The sequence below is a fragment of the Marmota monax genome, unplaced genomic scaffold (genome assembly GCF_021218885.2).
Source record: "Marmota monax isolate L192 unplaced genomic scaffold, Marmota_monax_Labrador192_F-V1.1 WCK01_AAM20220418_F8-fsc00045, whole genome shotgun sequence".
Taxonomy (NCBI): domain Eukaryota; kingdom Metazoa; phylum Chordata; class Mammalia; order Rodentia; family Sciuridae; genus Marmota; species Marmota monax.
Genome location: NW_026692132.1, coordinates 13,931,076 through 13,958,424, shown reverse-complemented (window position 1 = coordinate 13,958,424; position 27,349 = coordinate 13,931,076). Strand labels below are relative to the sequence as shown.

Genomic DNA, 27,349 nt, shown 5'->3' with positions numbered 1-27,349 from the left:
CAAAGAATGCCTGCTACAAAAGTCCACTCCATAAAGCATGGCAGCCCCATCCTACAACCTCAACATCATACTTCCTGTTCTGCCATGAGAAAATGGAAGTGGGGCAGACCTGATTGAAAGTTGGAGATCTAATAGCATTAGAATGTTTCCAAACCCTCATTAGCATACATTGGGACCAATACCATTGGTAATTTTTTGAAAATCGAATTAGCCTAAGTTTGGACCAATAGCAGTGATAAATTTAAATAGATAAATAAATAAGTGCTATATAAATTCCTAGAGCAGCACACACACCAATGGAGAACACCCACTACCGGGTCCTTTCTTGCAATGAAAGAATCCTGTTCCTGTTTTTTTCTTCAATAAAGCCTACTCTTATACTTACTCATCCTGGTCCATAGATTTCTGTCTTTGAATTCATAAGAACCCTAAAAGAAGAAGAAATTAATGATAAGCTTCTGGTGTCTGGTGGAATACTGGAGGACATGGCTCACCATTAAGAACTGCAATACTTTTTGGCTTATGCAGACCCCACCTTCCAATAGAAACAGTGGAACCTGGTTTCATTAGGGGGAACTAGTAGAGATTGAATTTGTTAAACACATTTATGGGAGGCTGTTATTTTGGATTATCTTCCTATACTTGGCCCTAACAGATCGAACCAGACCAGACCAGGCCAGAATGGAGCCACTCATGCAGGCCATTCTTTAAAAAAACAGGAGAATGATTAATATATATTAAATATAATAGATATTGAATATTAATATATATGTGTGTGTATATATATCAGCTTGAAGAAACCTAAAACTGAACAATTACCTTTTTTTTTCTGTTATAGTTTTAACGTGGCCTCGATTTGATTTTGTTAGAAACTTAATCTTTAAGGCAAACCTATTGAAAGGTAAGACCCTTAAGAGGTGATTTAATGAGAGCTCTGCCCTCCTGAATAAATTTATTGTATTATTGCGGGAGCAGGTGGTTATCCTGGGTGTGGTTTGATGATAAAAAACTGAGTTTCAACCTCTCCTGATGGCTCTCTGTCTCTGTCTCTTTTTCTCTCTCATACGTTCTTACCACTTGAAACTTTCTGCCATGGCCATGTTATAATGTACCATAAAGACCTTCACAAGATAAATCCCCTTGACCACAGAATTACCAGCCACCAGAACTGTAAAATATAAATATTTGTTTTATACAAATCACCCAGTCCCTGTATTCTGCTATAGTTGTACAAAATGGACTAAACTCTATTACTGTTTTCTTGTTCCTACCTTACAAAACCCACTGTTGCAGGAGGTCTCATTCTCTTTTGTGGAATGAAGTATGCCATGATTATAAATCATGAATAAAAACTAATCTGATCTTTAAAACAATTTGTTGTAAAAATAATAAATAAGTAGATAAATAAATAGATAAATAAATGTGACAGTTTGTTCCCTAGAGTTTCTAAAAGTTAGGAATGAGGACTTCTACTTCCAGAAGAAAGAATTAGGCACAACATTCTCTAAGTGTCATGGTACATACAACAAAGTTCCTGAACATTACAAATACAACAACACTAGGGAGACTCTTGAAAATGGAGAAAAGATAGTATATTTGCTAGGAATACCAAAGGAACACTGCATGGTGAGATCTCTGGTTTCCTTTTTGTGTCCTGTATCTCCAACTAAAAGTTGAAAAATACTGAAATGCTGCAACTTAATAGACATAAAGCCCAAACAAAAAATACATAAACAAATTCTCCCAAAAGAGTCTATTTTCTCTAACCAGATGGAGCAAGAAAAGAGCAACTGAGAAGACAAACTATTTAGATAACTGCTGTACTGAAGACAAATACCAGAGAAGGAATCTGGCTTTCCAGTGCATAGTGGCACATGTCTGTAATCCCAGTGACTCCAGAGAATGAAGCAGAAGTATCACAAGTTCAAAGCCAGTCTCAGCAGCAATTTAGGGAGGCCCTAAGTAACTTAGCAAGACCCTGCCTCAATATATAAAATAATAATAAAATAAGGGGGCATAGGGGTGTGGCTCAATGTTTAAGCATCCCTGGGATCAATACCTGATCCAAAAAAAAAAGAAAGAAAAGAAAAAAAAAGAAAGAAAGAAAGAGGAGGAGGAGGAGGAGGAAGAGAACAAGGAGGAGAAGAAATGAAATAATCTGGATCTAAACAACTCACCCAAGCAAAGGTCAAAGAAGGAGTCTAGCATTATGTCCTTGCAAACATTTAAGGAACACTTCAATGCCTCTGTGGGGGTGGTGTGAGAAGAAGTACATGTCTGAGAGTTTCATTTTGATGGTTTGTTAATGAGTCCTCAACCCTGCTCTGTTAGTGGAGTCCAGTGGGGATGCCTCAAAGTAAGCACACTCAGCTGTAATGGATGTCTTCTACCTTTTATGTCAATAGAGGGTAAAGATTTTAACCTGGCAGTAACAAGAGAGTTCAAAGAGCATTCATCCTTCCTTCTGCTGGTATATTGTCAGTTATAGGTAGCTGAAAAAAGATCAAAAGAGTTCAAGGATTTCCTAAAATATAGTGTTCAATTGAAACCATTCATCACAGCTAGAATCAGAAAGATTTAAAATTAAATGAGAAAACAACAAAATATATGCAAACATTGAAGAGATAGGGGTATTCGACTTATTTACAAAGGTTTTAAAGCAGCAATAATGAAAATACTTCCAGACAATATTATGAACAACTCGAAACAAGAAAAGTAAGAAGTGTCAGAAAATATATAAAAGTCTCAACAAAAAATTGTAGAAAATATAAACTGGCACAATGTTGCATACCTATAATCCTGGGGACATGAGTAACTGAAACAGGAAGATCACAAGTTCAAGGCCAGCCTCAACATCTTAGCAGTAACCTGGGCAACTTAACGAGACTTTTTCCAAAAAATTAAAAATTAATTAAAGAGATGATGTAGGTCAGTGATAAAACACCCTTGGGTCCAATCCCTAGTACATTTAAAAAAGTAGAAAATATGAAGAAAAATCAAGTGGAAAATTTAGAAATGAAAATATAAAATTGCCATAATATACTGTCCAACATCAGGATGGAAGAGTGAAAGATAAAATCAGTGAAATGGAAGACAGGATGATACAGAAGTACTCAAACGTGCAACAGAGAGTAAAAAAGATAGAAAAAAAGAAAAGATCTTTGGGACCTCTGTAGGACTAAAACAAATTGTCTATATTTGTATGTGTATGTATGTGCATGTGTGTGAGTGTGTGTGTGATGCAAGGCAAACACTCTACCAACTGAGCTACATCCCCAGCCCAGATATATCCCCAGCCTTTGTCTGAATCATTAGAGTCTCAAAAGGCAAGATTATATAGGTCCCATTCGAGATGCACTCAAAGAAATAATAGAAATAATGTTTGAAAACTTTCCAAATTTTTCAAGAAACATAGCAAGTAGCTAAGCAAACCACAAGGAGCATAAAACCAAAAAATGTATGCCAAGACACATCATAACAAAAACTGTGTACATATGTGTGATATGTGTGTGTGTGTGTGTGTGTGCATTTGCACAAAGAAAACATCCTAAAAGCAATGAGAGGGAAAATAGACTCTTCCTATCAGGGAAAATCAAATTGAATGACAGATTTCATAACAAAAAATATGAAATTCAGAAGAGGCACATTATCTTTCAAGCACTGAAATGAAAGATCTGTCAACAAGAACTTACATCCTACAAAAATACACTTCAGCAACAAAGGGGGATCCAATTTTCAGATGAAGGAAGCAAGAATAGATTGATATTAAGTGTAGTTTTAATTAAGTTCAAGGAATGGCTAAAGGCAGTTCTCTAAACAGGACACATAAGAGAATAAACCTGGAGACACAGAGAAGGAAAATGTAAAGAACTCAACAAGCAAAAATATGGGTAAAAACTATGGGTTTGTTGCTTCTGTTGATTTTCTAATTAATATTTCATTTTTGATGCAAAAATTATGGCACAGGCTGATGTTGCTCTGATGTATATAGAAAATTATTTTCTATATCCTTTTAAAATTAGAGCATTAAAATTAAATGTGGTAAGTTGAAGAAATGCAGAAAGAGGTAGGTGTTATGAGCTTCAATGAAACTTTAAAATGTTGACTCTAATATATTAAGTTTTGATTCATAATGTAATACTAAGAATAATTAGTAATATATATATATAAAAAGAGAAACTGAAAAATATAGACAAGTTAAAATGAAAGTACAAAGTGTCCAAAATGGAAGCAGAAAAAGGCAATCAGATACACAAAGAGCAGAAATAATAGAGGAAAATGATAAAATGTAGATTTGAGCCTTAAGTCATAAATAACCTCATCAAATATTATCACAATGACAATTGATAGAAACTGATAGAATACTTTTAATTGACCCAATTACTTGTTACCCATAAAAACCAGTTATCAAATCAGATATAGATGTTTATAGTCTATAAAGAAAATGGATGGAAGATACATATAATGCAAACCACAAATAAAAGGAATAGTTCCACAAATATCAGAAAATGTAGAATTGAAACAAAGGAATTTTCAAGGTAGCATGATGTGTCTTATATAACAACTGGTTCAATCTGGCAAGAAGATATTTCACTATTAACTACACATGAACAAAAAAAATCACAGAAAGTATATTAAAGCTCATAGAACTGAAAGGAGAAACAGAAGATTTCCCAGGCATATTGAAAGACATCACTTTTCTCTCAAACACTGATAAAACAAATAGAAAGTTAGTAATAAGATAGAATAACTCAATATCATAAATAAACATTAAGATAAAATATATATTTGTAGACTACTTCATTCAGCAAGGAGCAGAAAATATATCTTCTTCAGTTACTCAAAGAACATGTACAAAGATAAGTCATATACATAGCCATAAAACAAATCTCAACAAATTTAAAACAACTGAAAGCATATAGATTGTATTCTCCAACTACAATGAAATTAGACTTTAGAAGTCAATAAAGGTAAGTCAAGAGGAAATTCTCCAAACATTTGAAATTAAATAACAGATTTCTCAATAATCCATTGGTCAAAGGAAAAAATCCCAAAGGAAATTTAAAATATATTGAACTGAATGAAAATGAAAATACAGCATATCAAAATGTGTGGGTCACAACTATAGAACTGTTGACATGGATATTTTTAGTTCTGAATACATTTATTAGAAAAGAGGGTAAGTCTCAGATCAGTAATATAAGTTCATATCTCAATAACCTAGAAAAATAGAGCAAAATAAACACAAAACAAATAGAAGGAGGGAAGTAATAAGAAGAGGAATCAATGAGAGACAAAAATAATAGAGGAAAAAAATCAATGCAACAAACAGTTGATTCTTTGAAAAGATCAATGAAATTAAAATGTCTAATAAAACTGATAAAAGAGCTACAAGTTATCAATATTGTGGATAAAAAAGAGGATATCACTATAATCACTGTAGATATTAAAAATTAGGGCAATTGTTCTTGTAATATAAAATTGCTCAAAATACTTTTTTTGAGCCCATATTGTTTCACTGGAGAATTCAACTAAGTGTTGGAAAATGGAATTAACAGCAATTCTATACAATTATTTTTAATGTATTAGAAAAGAAAGTAATACTTCCTGAATTCATTTCTTTCTTCTTTTTTGGTACCAGGGATTTAACCCAGATCCACATTCCCAGCCATTTTGGGGCCTTACTAAATTGCTGATGCTGCCTATGAACTTGCAATCCACTTTCCTCAGCCTCTCTAGTCACTAGGATCACAGGGGTTGGCCACCATGATCAGCCTAAATTCATTTCTTTTCTTTCTTTTTTTTTTTTAAGGGTAGATGGACACGATACTTTTATTTGTTTATTCTTATGTGGTGCTGAGGATAGTGCCTCACATGTGCTAGGCGAGGACTCTACCACTGAGCCACAACCCCAGCCCCTAAATTCATTTCTTGAAGCTAGTCTCATGATGAACATAACACTGAAATCTACGTGCAGCAAGAGAAAACTACATGTTAATATCTGTAATGGATACAGACAAAAAATCCTTTAAAAATTTAGCACTATATGAAAAGGAAAGGGAGAGCAGTAGAATAGAGGAAAGGGAGCAGGGGTTTGTAGGTGTTTTTATTTGCCAGGGGGGTTGTTTTGTTTTGGTTTGGTTTGGTTGTTTTTTGTTTTTTGTGTTTTTTTTTTTGTTTTTTTTTTTTGTTGTTGTTTTTGTTCTTGTTTTTAGAACTGGATATCCAACTCAGGGTTTCGAGCATATGAGTTACGTGCTTTATAACTGAGCTACATCCCTGACCCCAAGTTATGTTGCTAAATTCTGTGCATCTCTGTACTAACTTGTAACACATCCCACCATTATATTGAAGGACCCCAAGGCCCCAGGCCCAACATTAGGAAAACTAACCCCTGTGCCCTGAAGCTGCAAGATGTTCCCTTACCCAACCCCCATGTCAAAACCCCACCAGCTGCATGTAGCACTTCAAGTCTCGCACAATGTTACCACAAGATGTTCCATATAGATAACCCCAGAAGGGCCAAACTTGAGCAAACAGGGTAAAAACAGGAACTAAAAGGACAGGATGCAATTTTATGTTTTTTCTGAGAACTAAAGTGGGAAAACAAGTTTACCCCCCTAGGTGACTCAACTGCTGAATTCAGAGGGACCAATAGGAAGGCTGTTGCTGTGCTAAGCTAAGACCTAACCCACCTGTTCCCTATAAAAAGATCTATACCCCAAAGCCCGGTGTGCCAGTTCACCGAAGCTCCGGCTGAGGTTTTACTGTGCACCCGCAGGCGCCTGTGTGAGAATAAACGCCTCCTGCTTTTTGCAGCCAGTGTCTCGTGTGGTTCATTCCGGGTTTGGGATCTGTGGATATTTCAATATATAACTATAATGCACTAATAAAAATGTGGAGAAAAAAATTCAACATTATATTAAGATCAGCATTGTTATAAGAAGAATTATACAAATAATTAGGACTTGTTTCAGGTATTAAAATATGATTTGATATTCAAAAATTAATTGATGAAATCTATTGTACTAAGAGCCTAAAGAATATATATCACATAATTTTAACAATGAATGCAAAAAAATTATTTGATACAATTTATTGTTGACTCATAGAAATTGTCATAAAACAATAGGAATGGAGGAAAACATTCTCAAGTTGATAAAAACCTTGACAGAAAACCTGAAGTTTAAACTATATTCAGTGGCACAGACTGTTTTTCACCTGAAATCAGGAAGAAAGTAATGCTGCGCACTGTCATGACCCTTACTCAACATAGTTCTTGAAGTTTCAGCTAGTACAATAATGCAAGTAAATGAAATGAAATACATACAATTTTCAAAGGAAGAAACAATATGGCATCTATTTTAAAATATCATAATTATCCACAGAAAATTGCCAAAACACTTAAAAAGAAGGAAAGAAAAAGAAACCTTTTAGAACTCATTTATTTTTGCATCTAACAACTTAAGAAGATACAAGACAAACATCCCAAAAACAATGATCATAGAAATACTATAATTTAAAAATATAATACAATATACAATAGCTACACTAGAAAAAGAATAAAACAATTTCAAAATTTAGTTTCAAGAACAATACAACTGTACAGGAACAGAGAATTAAACAACATATGTATAAGCCTTTGTAGAGAAAAATGTTTACTTTTTTTTATTGTTGAACCGTAGCTAATTCTGTTAAAGTTTTTAACAAGAAAACATAAAGTGTTTAAGAATAGCTAAGACACTCTTGGTAAAGAAAATTAACATATACACTCTTGTCTATTGGGTATAAAAATGATTTATAATGGTATAACAATTAAGATAGTGTAGTATTGACCCAAAGGATTATAATTGGTCAGTGTGGCAGAATAAAGAACCCCAAAATAGACATATACATGTGGTATATGAGAGAAATCATATTACTGAGAAGTGGGAAATAATGGGCTTATAAAAATTAGCCTAGCAAAATTAATTATGAATGTGAAGAAAACAGCAATTCTATTTGGAATGTAAACCTGAGATTGAAGGTAAATAACAAACAAAATATTTTAAGGGACAACACAAAGTATATTTTGTCCCTTTATTATAAGGGAATATTTGTCAATAAACACATTTAATAGGTTCTCATAAAAAGAAAAATTCAAAAATATCAATTTTGTTAAGACTAAGATAGATGATTTATCAAATAATACCATAGGAAGTAAGTAAACAAACATTTTCAAAGAGAAGGTATTTGAAACACCTTATGATTGACAAAGGATCTATGTCTAAATAATGTAAAGACATCCACGAAGGGCTAATCTAATCTGTAATAAAAGAACAAATATATCAGATTCTATACAATGAGATATCATTTTGTACTCAGTATATTGACAATGAAGTGTGATTATGCCAAATTTAACAGAATCGCTGAACAAGGAATCTTTTTCAGTAGACAGATTTTCTGAGGAGACACCTTTAGCTCAGTATGGGTAGAGGGTGGAGCACTTATCTGAAAGCAAACAAGTAAGACTGAAGAACAGCAGTTTTGGCCAAACTTTGCATGCTCATGAATCCCCTTAGACTGTATCCAAGTGCAGTTAACAGCAGCTCAAGTAAGTTAAGAAAAAAGTGTCATGTCAGATATATGTTTTATGGAGGCAATAGGAAGTAACTAAAAGGACAAATGGGAAAAGAGCAAGAGGAGGCAACTGTAAACATCATATAAAAATTGAGAAAATAATTGTTAGTATAAAAGCAATATTTCTTTAAATTTAAAGCCTTGGAATAATTATAAGTATTTTATAACTAATTATAAAATGATTTCATTATGTAACAGAGGTAATGAAAATCCCTGAAGCAGTTTTTAATCATAATCTTGTTTTCTGAAAATAAATTATTGAATTAGAGCCATGTTACTAATTTAAGAATTTTTAATTAATGACTTATGGCCTAAAGGAATTTTTATACTAGTATAAAATAAACCAATTGTGTAATTAGTAAGAATTTAATGATTCAAGTGATAATTTTCCAAATTATTTCATTTTATAGGTTTTCTAAGCCATTATGCTTTACATTAATTTTTACCTTATTTTGAAATTATGAAACATCTGCTTTTAACTATGAATCATTATAAAATAAACCAACCCTCCAGATAGACTTTATGAATATGAAAATAATATATAAATTGACTCTTTTTGTTTTCAATAATTATAAAATTTGGTAGAGTTATGTTCTATATTTAATTTTCACTGCTTTTACATGTTATAACCATCTCTTTTAATTATAAGGTTTTTGTAATATATTAGAGTCTGTATGAATAAAGCAAAGAAAGCAAACTAAGAAGGACTTTATCTTCATAAGTTGATTTTTTTATTTCACCATGTTAAGCATTTCACTCATTTTGTTTTAGTCCTATGCCTTCTTGTTTGATAGTTGCAAGATAACTGTTTTATTTAGATAAATCGCATTTTCACTGGGCATGGATAAGGGTAAGGAGGAACAAAGGGCACTCCTGATGCAATTCTTGTCTTCTTGTATCAGCAGACTCCAGAAAACAGACTGATGGAGTATTCAAATACAGATGAAGATGAGAGGAGTTTATCATAGAAATTGACTCATGTAGTTACCAAGGCTGAGAAGTCCCATAATTCTGCCACCAGCAAGATGGAGAACAAAGTAAGCCTGTGCCATAATTCAGTCCAAGAACAAAGGATTGAGAGGACCTGTGGAGAGGCTAGAGGAAGTGGGATAAGTGCAGATCTGGGTCTAGATGTCGAAGAATCATGAGCCAATTTCCAATACTATGGGCAACAGAAGATGCAGGTCTCAGGTCCAGCAAACAGAACAAATTTGCTCCTCCTCAACATTTTTGTTTTGTTTATAGCCTCAACAAACTGTATAATTCACAAACACATTGGGGAGGGCCATCTCATTACACGTTCACCACTTTTGATCTCCTCCAGAAACACCCTCACTGATATATCAAGAAATAATGTTTTAACAGCTCTCTGGACTCTCTTAACTCAGTCAAGTTAACACATAAAATTAAGTTTTAAACTTCATTAGGAAGTAAAATCTTTTCTAAAATATCTGAACCATAATTTATGTGTCTTTGGGAAGAACTTATTTCTATACATATTCCCAGAACACAATATAGGACTACCATGTGCTTCAGGCAATTCATAACTTGTTCTTCAGAAGTAATCACATTATTTCTCTAGAAAAATAAGGGTGTTGAGAGCATGGAATAATATCATTTTGATTAAAAAGATGAGTTATGTCATAGAAATAATGTTGACATGGAAAAGAAAGAAAATAATATTTGCTGATAGCCCCTCTATGCCAATTATGATCTTATAAGATTTCTGTAGGTTAGAGGAGAGGAAGAAGGTCAATCTGATATTTAAAAAATAATATTCCTGCTATATTTTTGTTTACTTGTCTTTAGATGTTAACATCTTTAATATCTTTAAATGTTTAAATATCAATTAAACATTTGTTAGTTGTTTTAGAGTATATAGATATTTGAAGAATATGAATGTAGATACATAAAAAGTATGTACAAAATAAAAAATATAAAAAAGTATGTACAAGAAAATGTACATAGGAAAAATGCACATCTGTTGGTGGAATAGAGCACTGAAGATCTAAATTTTAGTACAAACAAATACAGTTCTATAATGAAAAATAATATTTGAAAAGACTAGTGTGAACTTACATGAAACATGTAGTATTGAAAGCTTTTTTGTGTGACATATTTATTTCCTTTCTGCTCCTGAGTTTCAGAGAGAGTTTATGCTCCTTCATACAACTCAGTTAAAAGTACACTATATTCAAAGGTCTGTAGCTATCCCTTTTATATTCTATCCTCCTTTTTTTACAGTATTCTGATACATTTTATTTTATTTCTACCTTTCCTCTGTTCTATTTGCCTGTACCTCTCTATTGCCATATGTACTCACTTTCCTTATTTAGAACTCTGAACAAGGTCTAAATTTGTCATACATGTACTGTTGTTGTATGTGTGTTTTATCATTTATGGACATGATAGAAAATGAGTCCTATTATTTTCTTCATGTTTCATTCTCAAAACTTTTGAGGTCCATCTTTTTTCTTTTACATGTTTCTAAGTTGTTGCTCCTTACCTCTCACTATTCCACTTGTCATATTTTACTTGGGCATTTTCCATATATAATTTGTCCTGAAACCTGTGCTACTTGTTGTTGTAAAGAAAGGGCAGGTTATTTTAATGGACAATACTCATGAGTGGGATTAGTTTGTGCATCAAACAGTATATGTGGATAGTCCACTGTAGGGGAAGATCGGATTTAACACTTGAAGATCAATACTAGTAAAACCTTGGAAGGGCTTATAGACAATATAAGAAAGACTGCTGCTTGCTCTCATTCCTTCCTGCTTCCATGAAATAAAAAAGGTAACAATCTGAAGGAAGCACCTCCAACGTTCATGGGCAGATTGGTCACCCACAAGAAAAACAAACAAACAAAAATAAAAAATCCCTCAGATTTGCTCAGTCCCATTACCATTGCCTGTTGCCATCTTAGTGTCCATCTGCCTTCAAAACCACATGGGACTTTCTGTTGGAAGACGGAGAATGGCAATACAATTTGCAAAATGTATTTCCATACTTCCTTCTGATACAGAGAAAAATATGCAAATAGTGGAGATTATAGTTTCTAAAACATTGTCTAGCAAATCAGACTTTGGTATAGAGAATGGAGGTATATCTTGGTTTATTGAATCAAACAAATAGTTTGTCATTATATACACTTATCATAGTTCCTAAAATCCATCTCCTTTTGTTACTACAATCAACTGAAAATGGTACATATTTCTACCATTAATTGTAGAGATCTTAAAATTACTTTTGACCTTGATTTATTTTCTAATAAAGTAGGTTATCTCTTCATTCCTTTGTTAGCCTTTCAGGCATATGCTTCTGTTAACTGCTCATTAATATCCCTTGACCTCCCTGTACTTTCTTAATTACTTAATTTAGATGGTTTCTGGAATTTTCCAGTATTCATCTCTTGGTCTTTTAGTGGCATAAATATCTTCACCCAGTTACAATTTACTCAACATGAATTAACTTGTATTGAATAGAAATAATTATTAATTTGGGGATAATAATTTTAAAATGTTTATAAAAATTATTTTATAGCCTTTGATAAAGAATTATCCACATTTTCTTCCACAAGCTTGTTACAGCTATGTTTACCTGTAAGAAGCTTTCATTATTGTGTGACTTAATACTATAAGTTTGAATAAAACACTAATAAAAATTGACTCCCTTACTTTGTCCAATAATAATATGATTGTTTTATGTAATTTGATTTTTGAATGGCATTTAGAGTATGAGGGTGAATTTTTATTGTTTCCTGAAAGTTCTGATTTTTGTTTACAAACTTACTTAGTTTAACCTTTTTGATTTTCTAGTATATTAATGGGATTACCAAGATTTGGGTTTCATCCTAAGTATGTCTGTTATATTTTGCTGATTGATATATCTGCTTATTCATCTAGAAGTGGGTCTTCAGAAGTATATTTGTCTTAGAAATGAGGGTTATTTCTATGAATTCTACATGTTCCTTTCTTTGTTATTTATTGAAAAGGGAAATATCTATACAACTTCTTTTTATTTTCTTTTAATCCAGGTGCATGCAGTGGTTGCATGTCTGTAACCTCAGATACTCTGAAGGTTTAGGCAGAAAGATTATGAATTGGAAGCCAGTAGGGGAACATAGCTAGATTCTGTATTCACAAAACAAAAACAAGTCAAGTATAGTGGCACACACCTGTAATTCCAGCAACTCCAGAGGCTGAGGAAAGAGAATCTCAAGTTTGAGGACAGCCTGGGCGACTTAGCAGGAGACCCTGTTTCAAAATAAAAATAAAAAATGGCTGGGGATGTACTCAGTGTTAAAGCATCTGTAGGTTCAATTCTCAATACTAAAAAAAAAAAAAAGGTACTGGGAAAACTGGATATCCATATGGAAATGAATGAACCTAGATTCCTATCTTATCCTGCACAAAAGTCAAATCAAAGTGGATCAGATTTAGAAAATTTTACAACTGCCAGAAAAATATATAGGTTGAACACTCCAACATATTGTTGCAGGACTGAATTACTTAACAAGGTTTCTAAAGCTCAAGAAATAAAAGCAATAATCAATAGGTGGTACAGCATTAAATTAAAACATCTTCTGCACAGCAAATGAGAAATATTAAGAAAGCAAAGAAGAATCCTGCAGAATAAAAGAAAAAATTTGCTAGTTACTGTCGCGACCCCTTGCCCGCAAGGAAGACGCAACTCAGGAATCTTCTTTCAGCAGTTTATTCAGGCCCTTGATATTTCTTCTTCTTTCTCTCGGATGCCCCTCCCAGCCTTAATAAAGCATCCCAAGCCCCAATGCAAAGCTGCCGCGTGGAGCTTTCTCACAGGGTGGTGAAAAATTATGTGCCAACTTTCCCAGATAAGAAGTTGTTTGTCACAGACCACAGCGGAGAAAGCGTCATCTTGTAATGGCAACCATAATCTGCAGAAACGGCAGAAGCGGCTCACCACAGTTCCCCCTTTTCTGTTTTCTTAAAACAATACAGGCGAGAGTAGAGGTCCTATCCCACTGTGCAGAAGTGGCTGCATAGTATGACTCAGTCCTAAGGAGGCGCCTTCCCCAGATCTGAAGCCATATCAGCCGACGCCTTTTTTCGTGGGGCGGGGCGTGAACGCGTCTAACCCGCATGCAATAGGACATGCTCTCCTTGAGGTCCACGTCAAGGATCACTCAAGTGCAGTGCCTTGCCTCGCATCCTGTATCGTGACGATGGTGGACGAAGGGGGATAGCTGAGGCTGAACTGTGGCTGTTTATAATGACAAACAAGTTGACAGCACCCTGAAAGAAAGGCACGGACTTTAAGACGATAGAAAAGCACTAGTGTGAAAACCCATCTGCGTGCAATGGCAGTAAGACCGGCAGAGTGCAAGGGCTTTCCAACACTAAGAGAATAACAAGGAAAGTCATGTCGATCCCAGTGCAATGTTATAATAACTTGGGGTGTAACGACCATGACAAAGGTTTACTGCTTAAGATGCGCAAGCCAGACTTGAGGCGAGTTGCCATTTTCTAAAGCTGCAAGAGCTTGTATGATCATAGCCTTTTCTTGTGCATGGCGAGTTTTAAGGCGACAGAGAAGCCACAAACAAAGTACAGCACCAAAGCAACACATTGCACCAAAAATGCCTACTCCCACCCACTCTTTGAAGAAGGAAAAAGCAGAAGATATCCAATCGGTGAATTGACCCAAAGTCACTGGTTCAACATGGGTACTATTCAAAACAGCAATCTGAGTTAGTTGAGACTGGATCAAGTTTTCTGCTTCCATGGACCAGGTTCCGGATAGATACTCTCCAATGATGCGGGAGGCATTTCTGGAATCATAAAATCTGACAGAGGTTATACATAAATGTGCACGTTGATCAATACAACCCAAATGTACTAGGTCAGACAATTCCTCAACTTGAGCTTGAAGCAGATCTATCCTTTGATTAGCAGCCAAAATCCCAGATAGAATGTGTTGATTAATTCTACTTTGAGATTCAAGTATGGTGGATGTTTGTTGAATAACCTGATTAATAGTGGCAGCAGTTTGTACCTGGCTGGCCATGGCTACTCCAGCTGTAACTGCTGCAGCAGCAGATATCGCCACAGCTGTCACCATAGCTGCCGTAATTCCAAAATCTCTACGGGCTCTAATCAGTTCAACAATAGGAAATGACTCTGGATCCGCAGTAACCGGGATCGGGACAAAAGTTGGAATTTTTATAATCACTGCCATAGGCCAGGATCCATTCCAACACTCAGATAAGAGACAGGTAACACTAGAACAATCCAGCATCCCCTGTAATGTAACATTAGCCAAAAGAAACAGGAACGGAGATTGGAGACAGACTGCTGCGGAGGGTAATGTAGCATTAGATAATTGTGAATTATTTGCAGAAATTTTAAGCCTCCTACCTCGCTCCGAGTCTTGGGTACTGCCAGAAACATTAAACAGCCAACTTTGGACTCCTAATATTTCCCTGGGGAAACACAAGCGCGGACTAGACTAGCCCAATCTGAGGGAGTCATGCAAAATCTAGTAAGTCCCTCCACCTGAGTGAGAGTGAAAATGGCATCTATGCCATAAGTGCGGACAGATTCTGCCAAGGTTTTAATTATCTTAAAGTCTAAAGGCTCATGATATCTTCCCCTGTTATTGTCCTGAAATACAGGGTATGCAAGTCCCATATCTGTATTAACTGTCCTCCAAACTTGTGCATGAAAAGATCTCCCGGAACCTTGGCTCCCCCCCACATACGGAGGTGGGGCAATCGGCACCATATCTTCTTCTAGATATTCTACCTCCTCCTCCTCAGAGTTTTGTTTACCAATGTTAACTCCCTTCCCCTTCTTACAGTAGGCCTGCGTGCCCTGTGTCTCCTTTTTCTTCTTTTTCATTTTTATCTTATGTAGTTGTTGTAACAATATATCAAGGTCCTCAGAACTCTCTGAGTCGCTTGTGTTCTCAGGCGTTTTTAATTCGGTCAAGTCTGGGTAGAGCCTTCTCCTATTTTTATCTTCAGGCTCTTTTGCCTTCTCACTACTGTTACTTTTAATACTCTCTGCCACTTCACTACATGATCCTTCAGATTTTTCCTCATGCAATTGCTCGAGAATAGCTTGACCCTCACTCACAGCTTCCTGGCATTTACCATCTGTAAGGCAACCACGGACCATTTTCCAAAGGGGTATCACCCCACCCTCTAATATGCCCTGCTCAGAAGCAAAGTCAAGATCTTTGCCTAATTTATCCCAACTAGGCACAGTAAGGCTGCCCGAAAATGCAAACCACGGTGCAGCGATATCTATCTTCTGTAAAAATCTCTGTAAAGTACTATGTTTCACTTCCAGTCCCTTGGAACGTAACAGGCCATCTAGGGCCAGGAGAAGCGGACTTGAAGATGCGGCACCCATGACACAACAACAAAGGAAGCACAAAAAAAAGAAAGCGAAAGTAGAAGCGAAAGTACACAGTGCAGCTGCAATAAAATGTAAGGCTCTCTCTTTCATTACAGAGGAGCTGCCCCGCTTTGGTCGCGGATCCCACTTACCTGGGACTAACCCCGCTTTGATAGCGGATCCCACTTATTGGGACTAACCCCGCTTTGATCGCGGATCCCACTTACCTGGGACTAACCGGTGCACCACCCCTGACTGCTGAAAGTTCTGGTTCCCGGGTCTCGGCACCACTTGTCGCGACCCCTTGCCCGCAAGGAAGACGCAACTCAGGAATCTTCTTTCAGCAGTTTATTCAGGCCCTTGATATTTCTTCTTCTTTCTCTCGGATGCCCCTCCCAGCCTTAATAAAGCATCCCAAGCCCCAATGCAAAGCTGCCGCGTGGAGCTTTCTCACAGGGTGGTGAAAAATTATGTGCCAACTTTCCCAGATAAGAAGTTGTTTGTCACAGACCACAGCGGAGACAGCGTCATCTTGTAATGGCAACCATAATCTGCAGAAACGGCAGAAGCGGCTCACCACAAGTTACTCCTATGACAGGGAATTAATATCCAGGATGTATAAAGTGCCACAGTCTGCACAAATCACAGGCACTCAAGCAGGAACAAACTTTATTTCCAAACTCCCCCAAATGCCACCCACATGGCCCTTCCAGGGACACCACACACCAATGGGAAGGAACTCCCTCTACCAGAACTTCACCAACCAACGTGAACTCCCCAGGAATCCCCAAAGTAGTGGGCGTCCGAGGCAGACAGCAGGGGTCTATATACAACTGAATACACAGCCTATTTCAATCCAGGATCATCCAGTCACAGCAATTATACACAGCTTAACTTAATTAGCATCATCTTATTGGCTCCCCTCGCAACCATTACTTCTGGCAAAATGCCAGGGGCCATTCCGACTGGGCTGAGGCTCTCAACATCTCCCCCCTTCTGTTTAATTAAACAAGCATGTGGCTTAGGGACCATGCCTGTCTTAGGTTGTCCAATACTACATATGGTTCTTACCTGTTATCAGATGAGCTGACCTCAAGGCATCAGCCTCCTGTCTTAGTTTGGTACCATTGCAATTGGATCTTACCCGTCAATGACTACTGGTCCAGCATATAGCCATACTTGTGGAAAGGCCTTTGCACCAGTGTGGGGGGTGAGGTTCTTTGCCTCACCTCTGTTGGCCCCCAAATTTGGCCTTTGCACCACTGGGGGGTCAGGTTCTTTGCCTTACCTCTGATGGCCCCCAAATTTTAGCTGAACAACCATCACAAGCAGAAGGGAGAGGGATACAGAAATGCCACGACACCAAGCCAATTGAAGGCTCTTTTGGAAAAATTGTACCATTAATGACACCATCAGCAAAGATACCCCAGCACTACCACAATTTGCTGCACCAACAGATAGTTCACAATGCATACAAGTAATACATAGTCCAGGCAAGTTCTGCAAGCAGTTCAAAGCAGAGGAATCTATTAATATGTTCATTTCCTCCCAAAGTAAATTGACTCCTTGATTGAGCATCACTTGTTGAGTTACATTATTCAATGATGCATCAGTTTATACAGTTTGTTGTGATAGTGATCACAGAAGCTGTAGTTTGGTTTTATCTTTGACTTCACCAACACTGGGATGAAGATAGGAATTCTGGCAATGATGGCTAAAAAAAAAATATGTAACATTCCAGCAGGCACTAAAAGAAAGCAATTTTCTGAACAATTTACATTATCCTGAACAGAATTATTAAATATAATGAAAATGAAAGGTGAAAGTACACAAACAGATCTGTTAACCTCCTTTCTTGTTCACATATTAAAACAATCCTCAACAGCTGTTTACCCAATTTAAATTAAACTATTTAAATCACATGAATTATAAAAAAATATTTGGATCCATTTTTTCATGAGCACTCCTCATATATGATATATGGACAACACAAAACACAAGTGTGTACACATAACATACAACATATAAGACAATAGTAAAGGCCAGGTGAAATCTCCATTGCAATGTTTAGAAACTCCACAGTCAAAAATTAGAACTGATCAGAAAAACATTAACCTAGGTCTGTATGAGCTCAAAAAATAAAATAGAACTTCATGATGTGGGAAAGGGCAATAATAAAATAGATATTGAAAAAAAAAGCATCCAGGTTACCACCTAGGTTTGACTCTTCTTTTGATATTCCACCCTTCTTCCTGTAACTTGCATAATGGGTCTGAAGGTATTCCCACAAGCAAGCCCCAAGGTTTTTTACATTTGAAATAGGCTTTAATGGTGTTCATTATTCATTAGCCTCCAGGTGTGGGAGAACCACTGTCTCAGATGTAAGGATATCAGCTGTTATGTATTTGAGCCAAGTCATCTTCTTTTTGGTCTGTAGAAATCGCTTTAGTTAGTCTCTCTGGAATCCAAATTGGCTGCTGTTCTCCCTGTGGAAACACACAAACAGATCCCCGACTCCAGACAATCACTGGGTCATGACCTTTCCATTGTCCTGTTAGAATATCCTTCCAAAGTACCTTGGGCTTATGCACATTTTTAGGACACATATGCCTTTCCGCAGAACTAAGCCCTGATGAATCCAAATTTTAAAAGTTTAGAGTAAAAAGGGTTATTTTAAGTTTATCTTTGGGGGAAATATACCCCTTCCCAATTCCGTCTTTTTGCTTTAATAAGTACATTTTAATAGTTTGATGAGCTCTTTCAACTATGCCTTGTCCCTGTGAAATGTATGGGATTCCTATTATATGAGTAATGCCAAATGATGAGCAAAATTGTTTAAAAGAGGTAGAAGTATAACCAGGGCCATTATTTGTTTTTAACTGTTTTGGAACGTCCACAGTGGCAAAATTTTTTAAGCAATGAGCTATAATATCTTTAATTTTTTCTCTGGCATGAAGGGAGCCCATCAAAAATCTGGAAGAAGTATCAACTGTAACATGAAAATATTTTAATTTTCCAAATTCTGGGAAGTGTGTGACGTCCATCTGCCAAATATGGTTAGGTATCAGTCCTCTAGGATTGACTCCAAGATTAACTTGTGGCAAAAAGGTCACACAATTTTGACATTGTTTTATTATTTATCTAGCTTGTTCCTTAGTTGTTTTAAAAGGCATTTTTAACGTATTTGCATTGAAATGGAAGGATTTATGAAAATTTGTAGCTTCTTCTAGCATAGAAAATAATATGTATGTGATGTGTAGTTTTATCTGCTAAATCATTGCCCAAACTAAGGGCTCCAGGCAATCCTGTATGTGCCCTGATATGTACTATAAAGAATGGATCTTTTCTGTCCCAGTTTAGACTTTGTATAGTGGAAAACAAAGAGAAAACAGTAGAGGAAGGGGAAATCCTACCAGCATCTTCAAGGGATACTATAGCACTAACTATATACTGACTATCAGAAAATAAATTAAACACAGAATCTTTAAACATCCAAAAGCTTGTAATACTGCATTAAGCTCTACCTTTTGAGCTGATTGTTTGGGTACTAAAAATGTAAAAATTTGATCAGGGGTAACTACTGCTGCTGTACCATTATTTGACCCATCAGTGAATATATTTGGAGCATTCATGATAGGTGTTTTTCTTGTCATTTTTGGAAAAACTACAGGATGCGAAGACCAAAAAGACAACAAAGGATTGGATGGTAAGTGGTTATCAAATGAAACATTAGATTTACACATGATTATTGCCCAAGTATTTAACTCATTAGCTAACTCATCAATTTGATCCATTGTATATGGATTAATAATTCTATTAGGAGAAATCCCAAACACTCCCTTTGTTGCTTTTACTCCTTTGAGTATTAATTGTCCTACAGCCTCAGGATACCTAGTAAGAATAGTGCTAGGAGAATAAGATAAATGTATCCACAATAATGGACCTTCTTGCCAAAATACTCTTGTAGGAATATTTTTTGTTAGTAGTACAATAAATAATAAAGGCAAACTTATATCAATCCTATCCAAATGCATATTTTCCATATATGTTTCAATGATTTTTAATGTCTTTCTTGCTTCAGGCATTAACATGCAGGGTGAATTTGGATCTGATGGACCTTTTAGGACATCAAATAAAGGTCCCAACTCTCCTGTTGCTATGCCTAGATAAGGCATCATCCAATTTATGTCTCCTAACAACTTTTGAAAGTCGTTAAATGATTTGAGTTGATCTACTCGTATTTGAATTTTTGGTGGACGGACCATGGTTGAGGATAATAGAACTCCTAAATAATTAATTGGAACATTTAATTGTACTTTATCTATTGCTATCTCTAGATTATCATTTTTTAATAAGTTTGTAATTGTGGCATAACATTCTAGCAATGTGTTTTTATCTTTGTGTGCTAACAATACATCATCCATATAGTGAAATATTTGTAGTTCAGGATTTTGATTTCTAAGTGGCTGGATTGCTTTGTTAACATAAATTTGACACATAGTTGGGCTGTTAGCCATCCATTGAGGGAGTACTTTCCATTCATATCTCTGATCAGGACCTTCATGATTTAGTGCAGGGATAGTAAATGCAAAACGTGGACTATCCTCAGGATGAATTGGAATTGAAAAAAAACCACAATCTTTAATATCTATAGCTAAAACATAACAGGTTTTTGGCAAAGCAGACAATTGGGGAATCCCTGATTGAGCAGGTCCCAGAATAACCATCTCATTATTAATGGCTCTTAAATCTTGTAATAATCTCCATTTACCAGATTTCTTTTTCATGACAAAAATGGGAGTATTATGGGGAGATAAGGAAGGTTGTATATGTCCCTCCGCTATTGTTGTTTGACCAGCTCATGTGGTGCTTGTATCTTTTCTTTAGTCAGGGGCCACTGAGGAACCCATACTGGTCTTTCTGATTTCCAAGTAATTTTTATTGTCTCAGTGACCCCTACTGAAAACCCAATCCATGTCTGTCTGTTCCTTGATCTATTTGTATTGGTAATACAAATAGATTTTTCCTTTCCTAAAACCTTATCTAGCCATAATAGTGGGCACATTTGGATTGATGTTATTTGTTAATGTCAAACCTAATTGATCTAGGATATCTCGTCCCCATAAATTTATAGGAAGATGATTCAATACATATGGCTGTATAGTTCCTTCATATTCTTCAGGATCCTTCCAATCTAATACCATTGCAATTCTGTGGGCATTAGTTGCCACTCCTAGGCCTCAAAGCATTTGAGTGGCTTGTTGTAATGGCCAATGTTTTGGCCATTCTTGATGAGAGACGATGCTAAGGTCAGCACCTGTATCCAGTAGCCCATTAAATTCATGTCCTTGAATATTTAGTTTTAGCATGGGGCGAGAATCTAAATTTAAAGAAAGCATAGCCCAATCTACACCTGTGGAGCCTAATCCCCTGGAACCTCTTTCTATAGTACGGCAGGAAAATGTATCATGTAGGCTGGGTATTATTAGTAACTGTGCTATTCTATCTCCTGGTGAAATTACTGATATACCCCTTGGAGAACTGGCTATAATTTTTATTTCACCTTCATAATCGGGATCAATTACCCTAGGACTTATCATAAGTCCTTTTAGAGTAGAAGAACTGCATCCCAATAATAAGCCTACTGTTCCTTGGGGAATGATTTGAACAGCCATCTCTTGAGTTAGTAATGCTCTGGCGGAGGTGCAGATGTCCAGCCCTGTGCTCCCTCTGGTTTGTCTGATGAGAGATCTAATGGATAATGTGTCCTGGGCACTACCCTGATGGTGTTGCTGGGTTCCTCCAGTGCCCCATATATTTGTGGTCATGGGCCCCAGAGCATTGGGCCCCCTGTCCATTATTTGGCAATGGAGCCCGATGCTTTTCTCCACAATATCGTGGGTAATCACCTGGTCCTTGTCCATTTTTTGATAACGGAGTACCCTCTGTGGTGGTTTGAGAACGGCATTCATTATCCCAATGTCTCCCTCTATGGCATCATGGGCAAATACCTGGTATTCTACCCCATTAATACCTAGTTTTGTTAAACCCTCCTCCTATGGGGCAACTCCTTTTAAAATGTCCTGTTTGTTCACAATTGTAGCATGTTTTTGGCCTGGCACCTAAAGCCTGTTGTACTGCTGCTGCCAAGACTTGCCCTTGTTCATTAATGTCTCTATATCATTTAATATATGTGTTTAAATCTTCATGTTTCCATGGTCTAATGAACTCTTTGCACCATTTGTTTGCTTGCTCATAGGCTAGCTATTTAATTAATGGCATTGCTTGCTCGGTGTCTCCAAAAACTCTGGTAGCTGTTTGAATAAGCCTATCTACAAATTCAGTGTAAGGTTCATTAGCTCCTTGTATTACCTTAGATAATTGACCTTGAAAATTTCCATGTCCTTGTAAAGTCTTCCATGCCCTAACCGCATATGCAGCAATTTGTGAGTATATGGCTGGATCATACGCAATTTGTTGCTGCTGACCCTCCTAAGGTCCTTTTCCTAACAACATATCTAGATTTCTCTGAGGATAACTGGCTGCTGCATTTCGCCTATCTGTCTCTGTGGAAAATTCCTCATTGGCAACCTTCCATAACAGGTATTGTCCTCCATTTAGCACAGCTTTGCACATACTAGTCCAATCTGCTGGCGTCATGTCCAAGTTGGTAATAGATTCGACCATGCTTACAGTGAATTGTGCTTGGGGACCATAGGTTGTTATAGCCTCTTTTAATTACTTCACTGTTTTGAAATCTAAAGCCCTGTGAATTCGTTGCCCTCCTGAGAGAATAAAATCATGTCATTTGCAGGTAAATGGATGGAGTTGGAGAATATAATGCTAAGTGAATTGAGCCAATCCCAAAAACCCAAATGTTGAACATTTTCTCTTATATCAGGATGCTAATTTATAATGGGGTTGCAGGGGCCAGGGCGGGGGGAGGTACTATGGGAGGATTAGATAAAGCAAAAGAGAGGGAGGAGAAGGGAAGGGGCATGGGAGTAGGAAAGACAGTGGCATGAGATGGACATCATTACCCTAAGTACATGTATGAAGACAGGAATGGTGAGACTCTACTTTATGTACAACCAGAGATATGAAAAACTGTGTTCTGTGTCTGTAATATGAATTGAAATGCATTTTTCTGTATTATAAAACAAATTAGAATAAAAAAACCCCACACAGTGTCAGCAAGAAAAAATACAAATAAAAACAAATTAACTTTTTTTGCTGCAAGAGATTAACTTTCTGATGGAGGCATAAGCTAAAAGTACTCTTGCACTAAGTGGAAATAAATTGAGATGCCATGTTCTACCTTGGTAGTGCCATCAGAACCCCTCTGTATTCCACACACTTTCATAAACACCACATCTTGGGACTGGATGAGCCTCTTAGATTTTCTTTCTTTCTTTTTAAATAGTAATTGCATTTTTTTCTTGTGCATTAATAATCTTTCAAAATAAGAATGGATCCAAAGTAAAAATATTCCTCTATAAAGAATTGAAGCCATTGCCATGTATTGTTCTACGAAGAGAACTCAAGGTAAAGTATCTTCATGTGTTTCACATTTTGGAACAAAAATTTTTAAGTATTGATGACCTTTTCTCTCTACCCCACCCACTAGAAAATATTTGCCCCTGCCTGCTCAGTCCTTTGCTACTCTATTATTGGTTATGGGTGTGAAGTGGAACAGGTAGAGTTGAGGATTCTTTAATGAATCTCATGGTGCGGGCAGAGTTGTGATAGGAAAAAGAAGAAAATAGTGGAAAGATAAAAAAAAAGGAGAAAGCAAAATCAAACAGGATAATATGTGGTCTTTGGTTGAAAATACAGTGGACTGAATTCAGGCGAATCTAAGAACTGAGCCACATCTTCAGCCCTATTTTATATATACTTTTTAGAGACAGGTTTTCACAGAGTTGCTTAGCACCTTGCTTTTGCTGAGGCTAACTTTGAACTTGTGATCCTTCTGTCTCAGACTCCTGGACCACTGAGATTACAGGCATGTGCCACTGATTCCAGCTGAAAATGACACTTTGACAGCAACTTTGGAGCTTAAGAAATATTGAGCACTTGATAACGAAGGCAAGAAGAAAGAACTAGAAAAAATCTAGATATTAAAAATGTCCCTGTCTCAGGAGGAGATTTGCTACTATAATGCTTTACAGAATCCTACACACATAAACTGTATTTCAATTTGCTAAGCAACTCTGGTGATTATTTAATTATAACAATACTTAGACTTGGCTGAGAGTAGCTCAAATATGTGTAGGTTCATTTGATTCATTTTACCCTTTAGAATAAAAATATCTAGAAAGTAAATGTGCTATTATGCTCCATTCCCCTGGCTTATTAAGATGTGTGTGCCTGTGTTTATGTTTTACTTTAGAATACATGCAGGTTTACTGATAATGTCCCTACTGATCATTCTATGTTATGTGCTGAAGTACATTTTGAGTAAGTCATGGAAAAGGACTTTTGAAAATGATAGCTCCAAAAGATTGCCACCAGAGCTTTATAATCCTATAGCTTATACAAATGCTTCCTCTACCATGAACATATATTAGCTACTTAAATGGATGTAAGTGACAAATTAAATCTAGATATGCAGATATGTATGGAGAAAGGAATATCTTTCAAGCCTTGTAGTCCAATTAGCTAAAATATTATATTTTATAAAATGTATACTCCCCAAATTAATGGTTTCTAGAAGGTTATCCTGGGAATCTGGTATTCCATTGATTTTTTTTCCAGAGGGGAAAAGAACTTAAATATTATTCACAACAAAGCTAAGATTTTACTTAGATTTTTTGCTTTCTGTTCTCTTATGAATGTAGAGTGGAGTTTTTCAGTGTCTACTTCCCATTAGTTGTCAACAAGTTAAGTGCAGTGGTATATACAAGAAATCATTCATATTCAATGAAGGCAAATAACCACAAAACAATGCTATTCTTTCCATTACATTTGTTATAAAAGTAAAGTTATTTTATTACTAAAATATTGTTTCTGCTAGCATACAATGGTTCATTATTTCTTTTTATATTAATTAATAAATAACTATGTAGTTTTTTTGGTTTTAATTTCTTATATGGTCAATATTGATAACACAATCAATAAAATATCTTTGAAAATGTTAATATATTTTTAAAGTGCAAACATGTCCTGATTCTATAAAATTTGACATCCTTAGTGTTAAAATCCATTAGAATAAGCTTATTTTCAGAATACAGAATCTATTCATTATTTATTTATTTATTTTGGGGTTCCATATATATCATTACTATAGAACTAAAAATGGGAGAATTGGGAATTGTGGTTCAATGGGAGTGCTTGTGTAGCATATGGGAAACTATGGGTTAGATTCCCCAGCTGCAATAAATAAATAAATAAAAGAATAAAGAATGATCCTCAGAGCAAGATGGCAACTGAGTAAGATCCACTCCATATTTTCACACCAAGTTGAACAGATATTCAGGCACCAAACAACCTTCACAATAGCTTAGGAGGTCAAGTGAGAAACCATAGTACCTGCTTTGAGTTTGCCCAACAAAATGAAGATTATTTAAGAGGGCAGGAATTAAGGGGGTGTTCCCCTTACATCTCTTCAAACTTCAAGCAGCCTAGGTGAAAAGAACGCCTCCTTGTTGGGAAGAGAGAGAGAATTAAATCAAAGCCTTCACTTGAAGCCCAGTCTGAGGTCCCCTCTAATGATGAAAAACAGTGCTGGGAAAAACCACTTACCTCCTAGAGACCAGGTCAAAACCCTAAGCATCTGGAATTGCTTCAGACCAGAGAGATGTTGGCCTCAGCCACCCTTCCCTCAACCTCATACCTCAGAACCAGAGCCATGACAGGAAGTGGGGGGGGGGGGCGGCAGGGAGAACAGACACAAAAACTAGCCCAGGCCTTTGTCTTGGAGTCTAATGACAGGCTTGTCATGATGAACTCTATCCCTGGTATAAACCGGTTCATAGACAGAACCTGTGTCAGCATTAGCCAAGCACTTAAAATATGGGCAACAGATCTAAACAGACATTTCTCAGAAGAAGACATACAAATTGCCAACAAGGACATCAACAAAATGTGCAACATCACTGATCATCAGGAAAATGCAAATCAAAACTACAGTGAGATATTACTTTACCCCAGTACAAATGGCTATCATCAAAGTATAAAGATAAAGGTTGACAAAAAATGGTTGGTGCAAGGGAGTTCCTTGTGCAATGTTGGTGGGAATGTTAATTAGTACAGCCATTATGAAAAACAGTATGGCAGTCCCCAAGAACATTAAAAGTAGAACTACCACATAAACCAACAATCCTACACTGAGTGTGTATCCAAAGGAGATGAAATCGATAAGCATGACAGATATCAACACTCACATTTTCATTGCAACACTATTCACACTGGCCAAGGTATGGAACCAAACTAAGTCCATCCACTAGTGAATGGATAGAGAAAGTACATTACATATACATAATGGAATGCTATTCAGACATAAAAAGAACGAAATCTTGTCATTTGCAGGAAGGTGTATGAAACCATAGATCATTATGTTAGGTGAAATAAGCTAAAACCCAAAAGACAAGTACACTATGATTTCACAAATATGTAGTATCTAAAAAGTTGATCTCTGTTTAGTTCCTCAGCCCATTTATTGTTTGGGTTATTTGTTTATTTATTTTGTTTTGCTTTTGGTGTTAAGATTTTTGAGTTTTGATATATCCTGGAGATAGTGCTCTGAGATGCATGTGGTAAAGATTCTGCTCCCATTCTGTAACCCAATCATTAAATGGGATAAGGAAATGAATTGACACTTCACAGAAGAAGAAAAAATCATTAATTAATGAATATATGAAAAAAATGTTCAACATCTCCAGCAATTATAGAAATGCCAATCAAAATTACCCTAAGATTTTATCTCACTCCAGTCAAAATGGCAATTATCAAGAATACAAGCAGTAATAAGTTTTGACGAAGATGTATAGAAAAAGGTAGACATATACATTGCTGGTGGGACTGCAAATTGGAGCAGCCACTCTGGAGATCAGCATGGAGATTCCTCAGAAAACTTGGCATGGAACCACTATTTTACCCAGTTATCCCCCTTCCTTGGTTTATACCCAAGGAACTTAAAATGAGCATGTTACAGTGACACAGCCACATCAATGTTTATAGAAGCTCATTCACAATAGCTAAAGTATGGAACCAATGTATATGTCCTGCAATAGATTAATAGATAAAAGAAAATGTGGTATATATGCAGACTGGAATATTACTCAGCCTTAAATAAGAGTGAAATTACGGCATTGACAGGTAAATGGATGGAGCTGGAGAATATCATG

The 27,349-nt window shown here is 36.2% G+C and overlaps 1 long non-coding RNA gene across 1 annotated transcript in view; it reads right to left on the bottom strand.

Annotated features, from left to right (window-relative positions):
• LOC131423188 (uncharacterized) overlaps positions 1-27,349 on the bottom strand; it is a 96,669-nt gene that overhangs the window by 55,621 nt on the left and 13,699 nt on the right. Inside the window, exon 2 of the long non-coding RNA XR_009224273.1 lies at positions 12,797-12,875. This is a non-coding gene — a long non-coding RNA (uncharacterized LOC131423188). The remainder of the gene's footprint in view (positions 1-12,796; positions 12,876-27,349) is intronic.